The sequence below is a fragment of the Suricata suricatta genome, chromosome 5 (assembly GCF_006229205.1).
Source record: "Suricata suricatta isolate VVHF042 chromosome 5, meerkat_22Aug2017_6uvM2_HiC, whole genome shotgun sequence".
Classification (NCBI taxonomy): Eukaryota; Metazoa; Chordata; class Mammalia; order Carnivora; family Herpestidae; genus Suricata; species Suricata suricatta.
The window spans coordinates 84,293,220-84,311,598 of record NC_043704.1 but is presented as its reverse complement, the minus strand read 5'-3'; the positions used below and the strand labels follow the sequence as shown (position 1 = coordinate 84,311,598).

The 18,379-nt window shown below is 40.3% G+C and overlaps 1 long non-coding RNA gene across 2 annotated transcripts in view; it reads left to right on the top strand.

Moving 5' to 3' along the window:
- The first annotated feature begins 5,879 nt into the window (after positions 1 to 5,879).
- Positions 5,880 to 18,379, top strand: part of LOC115291978 — a 51,133-nt gene continuing 38,633 nt past the window's right edge. Inside the window, exons 1-4 of one of the 2 annotated variants that reach the window (XR_003908744.1) lie at positions 5,880 to 5,955; positions 7,578 to 7,710; positions 8,989 to 9,068; positions 17,441 to 17,501. This is a non-coding gene — a long non-coding RNA (uncharacterized LOC115291978). Of the gene's footprint in view, positions 5,956 to 7,577; positions 7,711 to 8,988; positions 9,069 to 17,440; positions 17,502 to 18,379 lie in introns of those variants that run through there. The other variant, XR_003908745.1, reaches the window with a different exon arrangement.

The window sequence follows — 18,379 nt, the reverse complement described above, 5'->3', positions numbered from 1 at the left end:
AGCCAAAAAATTGCAGATAGTCTAGGCCCATACTAGAGACAGAGACCTATATTTATGTGCCACAGTAGATTGCTTTCTAAGAGTTCAGTGATTAGGGAGGAATAATAATTCCTGGCTGGTTGTTATTTCAAAAGATGATTTATTTTGGTTATTAGAGCAATACATTTTACAGAGAATTTGGAAAAATTTAGGGAAGTTAAGAATACAACATAGAAGGGTGCCTGGGTGGTTCAGTCAGTTGAGCGTCCAGCTTTGGCTCAGGTCATGATCTCACAGTTCGTGGGTTTGAGCCCTGCCTTGGGCTCTGTGCTGACAGCTCAGAGCCTGGAGACTGTCTTCAGAGCCTGTGTCTCCGTCTCTCTCTGACCCTTCCCTGCTCGCACTGTCTCTCTCTCTCTCAAAAAAATAAAATAAAACATTAAAAAGAAGAATAGAATATAGAAAATAAAAATATGTCACTGTAAGATAATAGATATCAGTGTTACTGTTTTGGCCAATTTTCTCCCAAACTTTAATTATTGTTTTTCCTGATAGAATATATTTTGTGTAACATAAATGAATGAATACATGAATATAATAAATATAAAACTTTCTAACCTGTTCTTTTAAGTAAATTTTATTATGAGAATTCCCCAGACCTTCAATAGTAATTGGAAACAGGATTTTGAATGTCTGTCTAAAATTAAATTGAACTATCCTTACATCATTAAAACAATGGTTTTTTTTTTTATTATTGAACCATTACTTGTTTTACAGTTTTTCATGATTGTCAAGAAATGGCAACAAACCACCTCACTAGTGGTTCTCTGAGGTTGATTCCAGGATGACCACATTAGAATTACCTGGGTAACTTTTAAACTGGAGCTTTCTGTCTTCCACCCTGGGGCTCCTGAGCAGTAGGCTTATGGAGGAATGTGGGGGGAGGGGGTGGTTTTTAAGAGGGTTAAATAAAAAGGTTGGTGTGGGTACATGAGTGATTCAGTCAGCTGAGCATCTGACTTTGGCTTAGGCCATGATCTAGCGGATCATGAGTTCAAGCGCCACGTCAGGCTTGCTGCCGTCAGCCTGTCTGCTCAGAGCCCACTTCGGAATCTCTGTCCTCTGCCCCTCCCCAATTTGCGATTGAAAAAAAAAAAAGGTTAGTCTCTCTAGGTGTTCCTGTTAGAGCCGAGGGACCACTGATCTTGAGTTCCCTGAGGACTGATCTTGTGCATTATTGGAGTATCCCTCCCCTAGGCAGTACCTGACACACAGTGGGTACTCACTAAGTCCACGTTGACCGGATCGTTCAACACGTTTTAATCTTGGTTACTATTTCTTTAGCACAGAAACTTTGAGAGAGAAATTAGCAGCTTAAAGTTTTAATTAAAAAATCTTGATAGTTTATAGTGCCTTCTTAAGAAATCAACACATATTTCTTTTTCTTTGAAAATAAAGAAGTTTTAAGAACAATATAGGTTCATCATAGGAAAGTTATAAAATGCAGATAGGTAAAAAGAAAAAAAAGCTTTTCTATAATTCTGAGACTTGGGATATAAACATTCTTCATCCAGTTCTTTTTCTCCATGGATATATACAGAGAGAATATTATATGAAAAATACTTACTAGATGCATATCTAAATACAGTGTTTTGTAATCTGCTTTTCCCTCCCCTCTTTATGGGTACCATAATCGGTGTTTTAAACCTTGGTTTGCAGTTTTTATTTCTAGCTTGTTAATAATTAATTCCTAGTCTGTTAAATCTACATTCAATAAGGATCTCCTTTGATGGCTGAATTTAAATATTTCCTAAACAATTAGAAAACACATTAAAAAATAATCAGTGGATCATTATGTTTGGCATGGTGTAGACTGAAAGTTTTCATACTTTTTATTCTTAAAGAACTGGTAAAATATTTTTTGGGGACCAGTATCAAATTGACATGAGTAAAGGCATTTAAATAACCTAACTATCATCTACTACTGTATCACCAAAGGAGTGAAATTTCAATATAAAAAAAAATTAAATACTGAGGCACATGGGTGGTTCAGTCGGTTAAGCAGCTGACTGGCTCAGGTCATGATCTCATGGTTCTTGGGTTCGAGCCCTGTGATGAGATCCGTGCTGACAGCTCAGAGCCTAGAGTCTGCTTCAGTTTCTGTGTTTCTCTCTCTGCCCCTCTTCTTGCTCACACTCTGTCTCCAAAAATGAATAAACATTAAAAAAAAATTAAAGCAGACTGAGAGTAAAGGCATTTAAATAACCTAACTACCATCTACTACTGTATTGCCAAAGGAACGACATTTCATTGTAAAAAAAAATCAAGTACTGAGCACCTGGATGGCTCAGTTAGTTGAGTGACAGACTTCAGCTCAGGCCATGATCTCACAGTTCATGGGTTCAAGCCCTGGATTGGGCTCTGTGCTGACAGCTCAGAGCCTGGAGTCTGCTTCATATTCTGTGTCTTCCTTTCTCTCTGCCCTCCTTTGCTCATGCTCTGTCTCTCAAAAATGAATAAATGTTAAAAAAATTTTGTTTTAAATCAAGTGCATTTACTTTTATGAAAATTAAGACATGGTCTCTGATCAGTGTCACCCTAGAATCGCAGGCTTGTGCAGTGACGTGGCATGTAGCAATTGCAGAGGATGAGTTGAGAATATGAAGGATAAAGTTGAGAGGTTTGCTTGTTTTGCCTCAGAGTGGCAAAAGCATTGCCATTAACAAGCTCTGGCTCCTCAGTGTCACCAAAGCAAAGCCATGTTTTGCTTTTCAGCCATTTTATTTTTGCTCACTGATTTGTGGGCTCCTAGAAGGCAGAGACCATATCTAATTCATCTTTCTTTTCTTAAAAACATTTTAAAAAGCAGGCTCCAAGCTCTAAGTGGTCAGCACAGAGCCTGATGTGGGGCTCTGTCTTGTGAACTGTGAGATCATGATCTGAGTGGAAGTTGGATGCTTAACCAAGCAAGCCACCCAGGAGCCCCTCTAATTCATCTTTCTAACCTCAATGTTTAGAACTGTGCAGATAGAGTAAATGAAACAGTGGCTGAGGTGTCCTGCTCAATAGTGGATTCCAATGAGAAAACACCACTTGTTTTGGGAACTGCTTTATTTTCACCTTATCTTTCAGGTTTCCCAAAGTTTCTTTTTAAATTGGTGATCATAATTTAAACAAAAGACTTAAGTCGTAGAGTTGGGTAACAGAAAGTTTTGATTTGATTTTCTTTTTTTATGTTTTTATTTATTATTGAGACAGAGAGAGACAGAATGAGTGGGGGAGGGTCAGAGAGAGAGGGAGACACAGAATTTGAAGCAGGCTCCACGCTCTGAGCTAGCTGTACAGAGTCCGATGCAGGGCTCAAACCCACGAACTGTGAGATCATGACCTGAGCTGAAGTCGGCTGCTTAATTGACTGAGCCACTCAGGCACCCCTGATTTGATTTTTAAGTTCTGGCTGAATCAGGGAAAGGTGTTTATCATGCATTATCTTTATAGTAACATAAACCATTAAAGAAAGGAACGTTTTCAAGAAAGCATGAACACGTTGTTACTGTGCATGTCAGGTTGAAAGTGCTTGGCCAGTTTGTCCCTGTTGCTTACACACTCTCATGTCCCCTTGCTATTTTGTTGTGTTTCCTCTGCTAGAGGGTCCAGCCTTTACCTGCCAAACTTCCTCCTCTTTGAAAGCCCAGCTCAGATGACCCTTCCTCCATGGAGCCTTTATTTCCTTCCCCTTCAGTGTTTCTAAACTGGCCAGAATTAGTCATTCTCATCTTTGTTCTCCCATAATGCTTTGTTCATGTCTCTATTTTAACACATCACTGTGCTTTTTTTTGTTAAGTGTATGTTTTAGTCTGTTTAAGCTGCTGTAACAGAATACCACAGACTGGGTGGCTTACAAGCAGCAAACATTTATTTCTTACAGTTCTGGGAGCTGGAATTTCAAGATCAGGGTGCCAGCATGTCCAGGAAGGGTTGCAGACTTCTCACTGTATCCTCACAAGATGGAAGGGAGCTCTCTAGGCCTCATTCTTTCTTACTTTCTTTCTTTTTTTTTTTTTTAAAGTTTTTATTTTGATTCTAGTTAGTTAACACACAGTGTTATATTCGTTCCAGGTGTACAATATAGTGATTCACCCCTTCCATGCATCACCTGGTGCTCATCATGATAAGTGCACTCCTTAATTCTTGGGCTTCTTTTATAAGGGCACGAATCCCATTCAGAAGGGTTCTGCCCCTATGACCTCATCACCTTCCAAATGCTCTACCTCCTCATGCCATCACACTAGGAGTCAGGATTTAGTATTTGAATTTTGGAGGACCCAGACATTCAGCCTATAGCAGTGTCTATGGGTCTTGGCTGCAAGGTGGAATTCTCTGAGGGCTGGGAGGGTTATTATTTATCTTTGTGTCCTAAATATATGATATAATATATGATATAGAGGAGGGGCTCCTGAACTTTGACCTTTTCAGGGCCCTTCCATTCAGCATCACTGGCTGTAAATGTTTTGTTCTCAGTGGCTGCTGAGCTGAACCTGCAATGATACAAGCAAACTTAGGATGCTCTTCGTGAATGGGCTCTATTGGCTGGGCGGCTTCCCAGACATCTTCAGCCCATTGTTAAACCTCATGAGAAGGCCCGTGGGTGGGGTGGGATGGGACTCTTGAAGCAGATGCGGTGTTCCAAGTCTGTCTCCCCCTACACTGTTACTGAGCAGAGAGGTTTGCTTCTCACCCCATTGGTCTTCCAAACCCAAATGTGTTTAATCACCTACAAGTACCACTCATTAACTGCCCCTAAAAACAATAATTAGATACCACTTTTTAATGTGAAGTGATCCATGTTACTATTGTTTCCTCCACATAGTGACTCTCCCACTGCTGGTATTGTGACAGCTAAATAAAAAGGCCAGTAATATGTGGGTTTCTGGTGTGTGTGTGTGTGTGTGTGTGTGTGTGTGTGTGTGTGTGTGTTTTACCTTGAGGAAACAAAGACTACCCTGACGTAATGAGATACTAGGAATCTCAAAAGAGTCAAACAGAACAATACAGATTCTTTTAAAAATGTTTTATAAAGCCACCAAGAAGGAATTATTCAGCAATAATATATGGGAGGCTGGTTATTGTTAGAACTTGTAGTCCATCGGGAGGGGTGGGGCCTGGGGAGAGAAACCAAGCTGTTCAAGGCAAACTTTGAAGGGCGGGTGACCACACATACACATACATTGTTAGAGTTGACACTGTCTTCCAAGGACAGACATTAAAAGAAAGCAAGATTGCTAATAGGAATTGGCCAGTGCACCTTTTCAACAAAGCTCTGTAGTATTAAACTAAAAAATTTTAAAGAAGCAAACTCTTTATTAAAAAAGGTGCTCTGGCGGTGCCTGGGTGCCTCAGTCAGTTAAGAGTGGGACTCTGGATTTCTGCTCAGGTCATGATTTCACACTTCGTGAGTTTGAGTCCTGTGTCTGGTTCTGCACTGACAGCATGGAGCCTGCTTAGGATTCTTCCTCTCCCTCTCTCTGCCCGTCCCCTGTTCGTGCTCACACACTCTTTCAAAATAAATAATCTTAAACAAAAAGTGTTCTGCCAAGTACCGTTCTGTACAATATGAGTTTCAGAGTCCTCACTGAAAACCGGCCTGCTCTAATTTCCCCGGAATTTCTCCATTTCCTGGTTGGAAAGTTTGGAATATGCCAGCACCCAGATTCTAACTCACTGGCCTGAGGAGTATGCCCCTTCTCCTCAAGGTGCCTGCCTGTGCTCTAAGAGGAAGACCCTCCTAACCGCCAGAGAATGCTTGGGTGACAAAACTGACATCTCACCATCTGATTGGCTTGGTGCCCAGGAGCAGCCTGGGAAAGAATTTAAGTGCTCTCGGCAGTTGAGATTCAGACCCTGACAGTTGTAACTGATGGACTAGGCTGGGCACTGTTGATGAACCTCACATTCCTGAGAGAAAAATCATCTAAAGTAAGGCATTTTGCATGATAGACTAGACTCAGCAGCAGAGCTTGTCACTGGAAAGACGTGGTATTTCCAAGGATAAGCATTTATTTATTTATTTTTTGTTTTGTGTAGGCATTAGTTTATTATTAATTTAAAAAAAAAATTTGCATCCAAATTAGTTAGCATATAGCACAACAATGATTTCAGGAGTAGATTCCTTAATGCTCTCACCCATTTAGCCCATGCCCCCCTGCCACAACTCCTCTGGTAACCCTATTTGTTCTCCATATTTAAGAGTCTCTTTATGTTTTTGTCCCCCACCCTGTTTTTATATTATTTTTGCTTCCCTTATGTTCATCTGTTTTGTATCTTTTAAAATTTTTTTAAATGTTTTTAGTTTTGAGAGACAGTGCGAGCAGGGGAGGGCCAGAGAGAGAGGGAGACACAGAATCTGAAGCAGGCTTCAGACTCTGAGCTAGCTGTCAGCACAGAGCCGGATGTGGGGCTGGAACCCATGAACCGTGAGATTATGACCTGAGCCAAAGCCGGATGCTTAACCGACTAAGTCACCCAGGCGTCCCTCATCTGTTTTGTATCTTAAAGTCCTCATATGAGTGGTCATTTATTTGTCTTTCTCTGACTAATTTCACTTAGCATGATACCCTCTAGTTCCATCCACGTAGTTGCAAATGACAAGATTTTATTATTTTTGATTGCTGAGTAATAATACTTCATTATATATATATACCACATCTTCTTTATCCATTCATCCATCAATGGCCATTTGGGCTCTTTCCATACTTTGGCTATTGTTGATAGTGCTGCTGTAAACATTGGAGTGCATGTGTTCCCCTGAAACATCACACCTGTATCCGCCAAGGATAAGCATTTAAACCCACCTGGACACCATACCTGAGAGGGCTCTGGGCCTTGGGAATGAGAGGATTATGAAATAAAACTGAAGAACAAAACAAATATCATTTGAGGTTCCAGCCTCTTGAACGAGTCGGGCACTAGAAGGGACAATGTTTCCGTGTTAGATGGAGAGAGGTGTTAGGATTGGAGATTAAGTGGCTGGTGATGAATAAATAAAAGCAGGAGTGAGAACAGATAAAGCAAGGTCAGTGCAGGTCAGGAGTGGGTCAGTACTCCCTCACGAGGCTTTGAGTTGGTACCAATTTTCACATTACAAACCACTGCTCTCAGGGCTGTGGGGATTTTCTGGAATTAAGAGGAAGATCTTAATTTTGAAGAGAGAATAACCTATGTGAAAGAATGGGACACAATGACCAACACCATAGGGCAGTGACATTATAAAATAGTATCAATAGTAAGAGTACTAGTGATCCAAAGGAAGAAGGGTTTTCTGGGAAGTCATTTAGAAGGGGATTAGAGAAGCCTTAATAGAGAACCAGCGACAACATTTAGGTAGTTGGAGGGAGAAACATGGGGGGCAAGAAACTGTCCCAGGAGCTGAGATGTGCCTTGATTCTGTGAGCGGTCTGGGACACCTTCAGTATCCCACCTATTATAACCATTGTGCTTACTTTGGGTTTTATAGTGTCTTCTTCAGCTTTCTAGAGGTCACTATGAGGGGCCCTGTCTAACTGAGGAGACTCATACAGAAACCCCTGTCCCCATCACAGCTACCTGGTTGCCATCCTCCAAGATGACTACCCCTTAGAAGGATTATCATGGGCCTCAGAGAAGAAAGAAAACCAAAAGGCAATCAACAACAAATTGAAAATTGAAGTTAAATGGCAAGTCTAACAATTTAGGGTAAGGGTTGGATGTAGTATGAAATTATATCCTTTAAAAAATGTTTTTAAACATTTATTTATTTTTGAGAGAGAGAAACACAGAGGGTGAGTGGGGAACAGTCAGAGAGAGAGGGAGACACAGAATCTGAAGCAGGCTCCAGGCTCTGAGCAAACGGTCAACACAGAGCCTGATGCAGGGCTCGAACCCACGAACTGTGAGATCATGACCTGAGCTGAAGTCAGTCACTTAACTGACTGAGCCACCCAGGTGCCCTGAAGTTATATCCTTAAAGGGAATAAACTATACCCAAGGTTATAAGACACTAAGTAGTTAATGGATTTTGTCAATGTGGCTATTTGTATAATTCATGTGAGTGCACATTTTATAACCTGAGATGAATAGCTTTACTCTGGTCTGCTTTTGCTTCTATATTGGTATATAAGGCTCGTATAAAATGGAAGATGCAAACTAATTACAAGATTATGAGAACTTTCAGATAGGTGCTTATCCCTGACCTAGCCCTGCTGGAAAATGAGGATCAGTACAATACGCATTAGAGAATTAATATTCTAGGCTGGTTAATTCTACTTTTTTGCTCAACCCAAGAGAAAAAAAATAAAATGAGAATAATAAAAATAATATTCTCCCAATGCCATCATTGCACTTTGTCCAAGTCTAGCAAGTGCCATGTGAAAAGGGGTCAGGTATATGGCTTGACATCTGCTTCCAGGCAGCCTGCCTAGGTGACCACCCTGTGCTGCACTGGAAGTTTTTCTCCTTGAATGATCCAGGCCAGCTCTCAGTGCAACACGAACTCACTGATTCTTTGCCAACCTCTCAGTGCCCTTGAAGTGGCAGGTGCTTAGAAGCCTACCTCCTATTGCAACCCCCTGACTTCCACCAGCACCCCCTTCTTGGCTATGCTTCTGAATCTGGAGTTTTAGCAACCAAATAACAGATGCTTGACAGGTGGTATTTGTAAGTTTTGACTTTATGTTTGGACCAAGATGTCATATTTGAAAGGAAAAGTGATTCCTTGGTATTACTTTTGTAAAAATAAAAATAGCATTGCTACCACCCCAACTCTGCCATTCCTGACTAAACATTAGCCCCAAGCAGGCTTCTGGGGTTTCCATTTACAAGTTTATCAAAGATATTGCCAATATGTTAACTTATTTCATATTCTGCTTTAGGATAATTTAATCCATCCTTCCTCTCTTCCTCCCTCCCTCCCTCCCTCCCCCCTTCTTTTTCCTCCTTCCCTTTCTCACTTTTTTTTTTTTTTTTTTTTTACAGTCCACAGAAACCTCAGACTACATTGTCCTGTGATCACCTAGACTGAGAGGTGTGTCCTTATGAGGTCAATGCTTTCAGAGGTATGTATGGCCTATGACTTGGACCACCAGGTGAATATTGTTGAATGGGCCCTGACTCATTTCATGTGGCCACCACATGGACAGGATCTTTGTTTCAGCCTCTCCATGTACATAATTCCCCTCCCCAACCCCCACACTCTACCTATTTAACCGTTTATATCCATTGCCTGAAGGTCAGATGCAGAACCTGATCTGCAGGGATCAGATGCCCCCAAGGGCAGAAGGGAATTTTCCCTTCTATGCTCTCTTCCTTCCCCCAAGGAGGTCATTAAGAACTAAAGGAGACTGTGTCCTGGGAACAGCCTTGGACTCTAAAAATCATGGGGTTCAAGTAGTTTAAGAAGGGTGACTACTGGTTTATCTGGAAATCTTTTATCTTCAAGGCTTAGGAGATGGGCTAAGTGAAATGTGTGTATCTGCACGGAGCCTAGAGCTACAAGCTTCAAGCTTGGCCACTGGATGGGGGACAGGTTATTGTTAAAATGTTAAGTGAAACAGACAGTTTAACATACAGTACTGAGTTCACTTACATAAATAGGAATATGTATAGATAAAAGATCGGAAGTAAACTGAGTTATTTTTAGCTGCATGTGAGATTATAGTTGACAGCTTCCTTCTTTGGGTTTTTGCCCTTCCCAACCCACAAAGAGCATGTGTTAGTCTTATCAATGGAGGATTAAGAAAAATCTTTAAGAGGAAATAATGTAGGGGGTAGGAATTGTGCTTTTTCATTTCATTGTTGTGGTTAATGTCTTCTGCAGTGGATACCTGGCCTGGCACCTGGGTTATGACTTAGTAAGGAGCAATCTGGGATCTCCTCTAGTGCTCCTGGGGCAGCAGAAACAGTGGTGTATTGGAGACCTGGAAATGGTCCCAAGATAACTCCCCGAAATGAAGTCGTTAGCTAGGGAGTCCTGTGGACTTGTCATGAGTATCAAGTTACGCTGCCAGCTTGCTAATTTCAATAATAAACCATAAAGTGTTAGACCCAGAAGGATCTTGAAGAATCATCTACTATGTTTTCTCAGTTCTGTGGCAAAACCAGAATAAGAGTTTGATAGGAATATTAGCTTTTAGTAAGCATCCACTGTGCTCCAGGAATGGTACTGGGGACTTTATGTAGATTCATCTTTAATCATACTATTAAGGTAGGTTATGCAATATCCGTATCTTGATTTTATTGAGGAAGTTGAGGCATAGAGAGCTTCTTAATCTCTATGCCTCAACTTCCTCATCTATAAAGTAGCTTCTTTCAAATCATCCAACTAGAGTCCACGGTGGGCTACCTGTTTGGTTCCAAAATGGGCTCTTATACATAGTTTTGCCTTATTTTCCACATGGACTACCTGGATCCCAGGCTTAGAACTTTAGCTCTTGTTGCCACATTTAAAACCCCAGTCTGTTTTCACCTGAGTTAGCTGAGCAGATCAATCCCCAAATTACAGTTCTCTTATTGGAGTTGTCTGGTGCAATGAAGAAGCCAGCTTCCAAATTTATAGGCAAATGCAATATGGCAACAGGCGTTCAGCCTGAGCTCAGATACACTTTCACTTGCTCACCCATTTCCTTTCGTTTGTGAGTGTTCCCATGTGGAGGCTGTGGGAATGCCCAGCCAGAGTGAGGGTGTGGTGGCCAGGTTTTCACCAGAACCTGAGCTGTAGGAGGGGAGCTGGGAAGAGAGCCTCAAGGCTGTCGCACCCTAAGGCCTCTGCTGGAGGTGGTTCAGGCTGTCTCCTCCAGACCCTTCTGTGCCCCTCTGTTGGAAGATTGGGCTGACTTCGTCTTTGGGGAAGTGAGAACTGAGGGCTTTCTGAGGTAAAGGTTGATGGGAGGTAGGGCAGAGAGATCTCTTCTCTTTCAGAGGAAAGTAAAGACTTAAATCATGTTCTTGATGTTTCAGCTGTGCCAGAGGCATTCTGGTTAATCACATTTTCTGAACGAGGGTGATGGTGTGTGCTATACCTGGCTGAATACCTTTCCAGGGATTATAACACAATAAAGTATGCGTAAAACCCAAACTACACTAAATATAATTAAATCTTTCTTTGATGATTCATAAGTCCTTTAGGATCCTGTAGTGCCTCAGGGTCACCATTAGGTATATATCATCATCCTTGAGGAGGCAGGCAGCTATTGAAAAAAAACCAGATTTTAAGTTATAGGCCTCACTACCACTCTGCCTACTTGGGTGGTCTTGGTCTTGGGCAGTTCTTGACCTCTTGAGCTTCAGACTCCTGTCCACAATAGGGGTGGCAACATTATGCCATAGGGCTGTCATAGTAGAAAACTATGTGTATAAAGACTATTTTTATAATTATTATCATTACTAGTAAGTTACCAGGATATCAAAATGCTGGCTGATAGACAATTCTATTATATGTTTTTTTTTTTTTCCAACACAATTCACAGTAATTTAGTCTCCTTTTAAGGAAAACATGGTTTTTCCAGAAGCAAGTATTGAGAAGTGATATTTAGTCAAGGGCTAGCAAGTGAATTTAAACTGTGTTTTTAAATGGCAAAAGTGGTACATGTTTGGGGAAAGAATTAAACTATTACAGAAGAACATATGAAAAAATGAAAGTCCACTTCTGCCTTCATTGTCTAATCTTCCCTAGAAGGAAGCTTAATTGATAAGTATACATTTAACTTTATTTTTAAAGACTTATTTTCTAAAATGCTTGTTTCCTTTTATACTCTTACCAGCAATGTATGAGGGTTCCAGTTTCTTCACATCCCCACTAAAACTTTGTTTTGTCAGCTTTTTAAATTGTAATTATTCTACTGGTCTTATAGTGGTATCTCATTGTCACTTTTGTTTCCATTTTCCTATTAACTAAAGATTTTGGTCACCTCTTCATGTGCTTATTAGCCAGTCAGATATATTATATGATAAAGTGCTTAATCAAATCTTTTGTTCATTTTTTACTGGACTATTTGCCTTATATTATTGAAGGAACTCTTTATATATTCTGAATACAAACCATATATATGTATTTATATATGATTTATGTATAGGCATATCATTTATATTTTTTCTTATTTTATAAATATTTTTTAATGTTTATTCATTTTAGGAGGGGTAGGAAGAAAGAGAGCAAGAGTGGGAGGGGCAGAGAGAAAGATATAGAATTCGAAGCAGGCTCCGGGCTCTGAGCTGTCAGCACAGAGCCTGACGTGAGGCTTGAACTCACGAGCAGTGAGATCATGATCTGGATTGAAGTCAGACACTTAACCGACTGAACCACCCAGGCACACCTATAAATATTTTTTTCCCTTAACCCTTGGCTTATCTTTTCATTTTATTTCTTTAGTGGTGATTTTTGAAGAACAGAAGTATTTAATTTTGATAAGTCTAAGTTTTTAATTTTTTTCTATTATGGATATTGCTTTGGGTAAAGCACCTAAGAAATCTTTGCTCACCTCAAGCTCACAAAGATTTTCTCTTATGTTTTCTTCTAGAAGTTTTATAAATCAAGGTGATTTTATCAATTATTTCAAAGACTAGATTAAACAAATGTTTTCTATTTGCCTTTTCTTGACTGAAGTTGGTGGGTCCATGTAGTTAAACCTACCAAATACGTCTTTGTTACCTTTTCACAGTAGTTTTTACAATTTGGCTACATTGTATATCTATAGAATCAACTACCCTGGACTTTATTATGGACTCCTTAAAATGTTTTCCCAAGAGAAAATGTAAGATCATATTCATTTAGCAGGATCAGGATAGGGTTTTTTTTGAAAAAATTGTATTTATTCCTATATCATGAATATAGTATTCTCTGTTACATCACTTAACAAATGTACGACAATATCTCTCAGTACCAAAGCAGTAAAGTTATTTCCTATTACTAGCTCTTTTGATATGGCATATTTCCACTTGCTTCTCTTTATTCCTTGAAGCTCATTTTATTTCACTGGGTAATGAGGCTATTATTTGTTAGCTCTTAACAAGGTTCCGTGTGTGTGTGTGTGTGTGTGTGTGTGTGCACATGCAAGAACTATATTGCTCTTGATTACTGGGAAAACTTCAATGTCATTTCTTTCAAAGTTTCATTGATCAGAGCTTATAGGTCTTTATTCCTTATTTGAAACTCTTACATCCAGATGTATTTTTAAGTGAAGAGTTCAAAAAATTTTTCTTGGAAGATACTAAACTGAATATTCTGAATGAATATAATTTTTCTAGGGAGTCAGGATAACTACTGTTTCATAATATGGATGTATTAATATTTAAAACATACTGAATATTACAATATGTAAAATAAATAAAGGGTATAAATAGCTTCTCTTAGTTCACATCAGGTTTTTTTTTTTACCACTTGAATTCAGGTCTGGTTACTTTTGGGGGGCAAATGAATTATTTAAAAATTATCCATTTAAGAGCCTTTTTGGATTTCAAAATTGAGATTAAGGGCTGGTGGATTTGTATCTCCTGGGAGCGTACCACACCAGCGACTTGTCCCTTAGTAGGTGACTATTGCTGATTCTACACTTGGAGCCACGGTAGTGGGTTCACATTCCAGGACACACGGACTGACTTCTGCAGGCCTCGGTGAGGCATTCAGCCTGAGTTTTCTGAATGAACATTTTAAAGAGAGAGAATTTCCACTGTGTACCATGCTATGGTTTAGATTATTTTCTAGGGGGAGGTATTTTGTCATTCAAAATCAATATGTGCTTGAAAAAAGACTTTCTCGTCTCCCACTAATTCTAGTGCATTAATTCCATCTGCTTCATGGCACAGCCTCTCAGATCTGTTATCTAGGGGGCCTGGAGTCCTGGCTTGGGGTGAAATTATATCCTATAAAATGGAATTGAGTCAAGCTGTGATATATTTGAATCCTGTTGAGAGCTAGATTATATGGTCAATGGCAGCTCAGAAGCATGTTTTAATCACCAAGCACTGTGGTGCTAACCTGACAGCACTTGTAGAAATCCCTGGCCCATGTCCCTAGGGAAACTGAGAGTTTCCTTGGTGCCCACAACTTCCTTCCTCGTGAACAGGAAGAGTCTTAGTGACTCATCAAATGGCACTTGATGAACTAATTGTAAGAGTAGTACATACTTGTCATAAATATTTGTACAAGTAAATGATAGACAAAAGCTTCTATAAGTATACAGAGGTAAAAAATAAAGGAAAAGCCCCTTAATGCCATTGTCCCTTTCCATTCCTTCTATCTCCCTCAAGGAGGAGGGGTGATAACACCGATAGCAATTTGGTGTGTGTCACATTAGACCTCTCCTTTGTCACCACGTGTGCACGCACACAAACACACACACGATTGTACCTGTAAACAAGTGGCTCATACTCTTCGGATTGTTTTTAGCAGTCTCTCAGACACATCTCTGGGATATTACTGTCCTTTTGATGGCTGCCAAGCATTGCTAAGAATGTTTTCAATCGGTCCCCTAGTAAAACACTTGTAGGTAATTTGGGGGTGGTATAAAGTATGCTTTAATAGCCTTCCTTATTCATTTGTTTTTGGACATATATGTGTGTTTCTATGGACTAGATGGAAAAATGTTCATGGTCGTTGGTTTGTCTCTCAGGTCTTGCTCCCAACAATTGCTTTTAGTTGGCCTAAATGTCAGCATTCTCCTCGGTTCTACTTTTTATCTAGAAAGCCATCTGGGACACTGGTCGTCTTTGCTGGGCACACGGTATCTCTTGTGGTGAGGATGAGGAATGTACAAAGAGGAGAGTTGTTTACAACCTTTGATCCTCTTGATCCTGTCTGTTAGCTACTAACTTAATGCTGGGTTCTTTTATTTCCACATATACAACAGGTCAGACAAAGTAAGACCTTGCTTTCGGTTATGTACATTGTTACAAGTTTTTTGGAGAGCTCTTAACAATATCTACTGAAATTTGAAATGTTCATACCTTTTGATCCTGCAATTCTACTGCTACATGGTACTATGAAAATAACTTTATTTTGAGACCTGAAAGATTTTGTTCAGATATGAATCTCAGAAACTTATAGGAATCTTATTATTTAAATAGTTCCTTCAATGGAGTCAGTGTCTGTGTCCCCAGCCCCTAAATTTGTACGTTGAAATACTAGCGTGCTGGTATTAGAAGGTGGGGCCTTTGGAAGGTGATTAGATCATGAGGGGCAAACCCCGTGAATGGGATAGCGCCCTTTCAAAAGCCACCCCAGAGGCCCGTGTCACTCTGCTTCTGCCGTGTGGGAACACAATGAGAAGTCAGCTGTCTGCAGCCAAGAAGAGGGTCCACACCAGAACTCAACATACAGGCACCTTGATCTTGGACTTCCAACCTCCTGAACAGTGAGGAAAAAACAAACAAACCTTGTTGTTTATAAGCCACCCTATTTACAGTATTCTGTTATCGTAGCTTGAGCAGACTGAGACAGCTCCTTTCACACAAATGCTGCAAAACCTTCCTAGAAATCAGTCTTTTAGCCTACAGAAGTATAAACTTTCAGAGTGCTAGAGTTTAAAGCTGTGAGGACCTTTGGACACTGTTTGATCAGAGAATTGGATAAGATGATGGCAAATTCCCTGTAACTCTTCCCTGCCTGTGGTCGTATGGTCCAGGCAAAGGCTGGTGGGAGGGAGGATGACACTGATGGGTGTAGTACTAATGGGGGGGGGCATTCTCTCAACTCTGTTCTTTATTATTGTATGGTCTTTGTGCATGTCAGTATTCCCATTAGCTTTAAAAAATCCTATGGCCTGGCCTTGTTTTCATAATTTTTACTAATACAAGTCAGTTAATAGACGTGTAACCAAACTATGAAACAGTTATTCTTTTGATAGGAAAAAATGGCTGTTAACTTTTAAATGCAAATATGCAGTATTTCCCCATGGAGTTGGTCCTACTAGATATTATTTAAGACAGTTTAGCACTTGTTGAACACAGGCATTCTAGTGGAAACTATGGATCTGGAGAGAAATGAGATAGAGTGCTTGTCATCAAGGAAATTACAGTTGAGTAGATCATATTTTGGCTGTTTTTTTTTTTTTTAATCCAGTAATGCTGGGATAGAAATAGGGTCAAAGGATAAAACTTCATGGAGAAAGCTTTGGGCACAATTTGTTTTATTTTGTTAGTATTATTTTTTAAATATAATTTACTGTCAAGTTGGCTAACATACAGTGTAGACAGTGTGTTCTTGGATTTGGGGGCAGATTCCCATGATTCTACCTTACCTATACACCCAGTGCTCATCCCAATAAATGGGCACAATTTATATATCGCCCAAATGGACCCAAACTCTGTCCGCCTTTGAGTATAAATGAGGCCTTAGTAAGATTATGGGCCAACTTGCGATGACCCTTGATGCCCCCTCCCATGACTGTAGGACTCTACCTCCCCTCAATGTCTCTTCCAGTTTCCAGAAGGAGAACAAGCTCATGCATGTTTTCCTCATCTGGTAACTGCCACGTCACTTGTCTTGCCCAGCTGCAGGTCCCTGTGACAACATGCTTCATTGGCAAAGGGTTCTGCTGAGATTCTAGGGTTCGACAGAGACACAGGGTCTATGGCAGTGTCTAGGAAGGAACCGTGTTCCCCAGGTCCTCTGAGCACTTTGTTCCCTGGACCCCACAGGAGCCCTGCTTGTGCCTCAAGTGTTCCAATGAGTGACTCTCATGAAAAATGTTATTCAAATTCCCATTCCAAAGTCTCCTTCATCATGGTGGATCTAAATCAGTGTCTGTATGTGTGTGGAAGGGGGAGGTGGGATGGGGTAATGGGCTGAAATCCAGCTGACTTTTCATGTCCCTGCCAGTCTTTCCTCATTTTTCCGCTCCAGTCGCTGGTAGTTACTATTGCTGTCTCCTTTAGAGAAAAACACATTCTCCACACACATCTCCTCATGCAAACAGGCACCCAAGGATGTCACCAGCCCACCAGTTCCCTGACCCTGACACGGACCATGTCTTGCTTGACTTTGTATCCCTAGTGTCAGTCCCTTTCTTGCCACAAAAGTTGACCTTTAATCCTTGTGGAATTAGTGAATTCATGTTGTTAAAGGGGGTGGATTTGTTTATTTTTAATAATAGTTTATTGTCAAAAAGGGGTGGACTTAAATATAATCTATGAGTAGCAAACAGAGGTTCCCCCAACATCGTGGTCATGCCCATGGGAGAGGTTAGCATATGTTTGTTAACGTAATGAACAATTGGTATCCTTCATGTTCCAGATTTAATCATCCCGTGATTTGTGTTGCCTTGTTTTCTATATTCTTACACTGTCACCTTTGTGACCAAAGAGATATATTTGTAGGCCATTTGACCAGAATTAAACATGTATATTTTCTGTATCTGTAAAATGATTTAAAAGGGTTAATAGTAAGCATTTATTTAAAAAAATGTGCAATTCAAATGTAAAACAACTCTTCTAGGCACTGGGAACATATCAATATTATGGAAAGGAACAGGCACATGGATGAAAGGAAACAGGAGGAGAGGAAAGAGGGAAGAAATAGAGACAGGTTGGGAGGCAAGGCAAATGATGACCACAGACTCCTGGTTGTCTAGGTTCCAAGCTCTAACACTGGCACTGAGGTGAGCATGTTCACTTTTATTTTTAAAATGGAGTTTTTGAGGAATAAATAATGGATTCACATGGTTTGACAATTAGAAGTTCTCAAAAAAATTAATCCACTCATTTTCTTTAGTCACCTGGCTCTTGGAGAGACATCTTATCTCTCTTAATGCAAATGTACCTCAGATTGAAGTCAAAGAGGAAATTTAGAGACACTTAAAAAACTTTTTTGTCTCTTAGGCAAGGTCAGAGCTGACAGACTTGTTTAGGAAAAATCTGTGATCTTGATCTCATTAGTTTTATGTTCTAACATACTGAGCTTATTAGCCTGGACGGGGGCCCCTGATTGTTCACAAACCAGCAAAACCGCAGAGGTCTTGCCCTCTTGTTTCAAAATATTTAAGGGTATGTGGGTGGCTCACTCAGTTGAGCATCTGACTTTGGCTCAGGTCATGATCTTGCAGTTTGTGAGTTCGAGCCCTGCATCTGACTCTTTGCTGCCAGCTTCAGAGCCTCTGTCTCCCTCTCTCTGCCCCACCCCAACTTACTCTCTCTCTCTCTCAAAAAAAAAAAAAATTAAAATATTTCAGCAAGATTTAAATTTGGTGTTGGGTTGGGAGGAGGCTGTGACCATGCTAAGGACTTGCCCATGATGGTCCAGAACAAAGCAGAGCCAAAGGCTAGGAGGGAGAGGAGAGACTCAAACACCAGAAGACCAAACATAAGCAGTGCATGCAGAGGTTTCAGGCAGGTAAGTGGACAAGTGAGTCCACTCACTTGTGGCCAGAATTAGCTT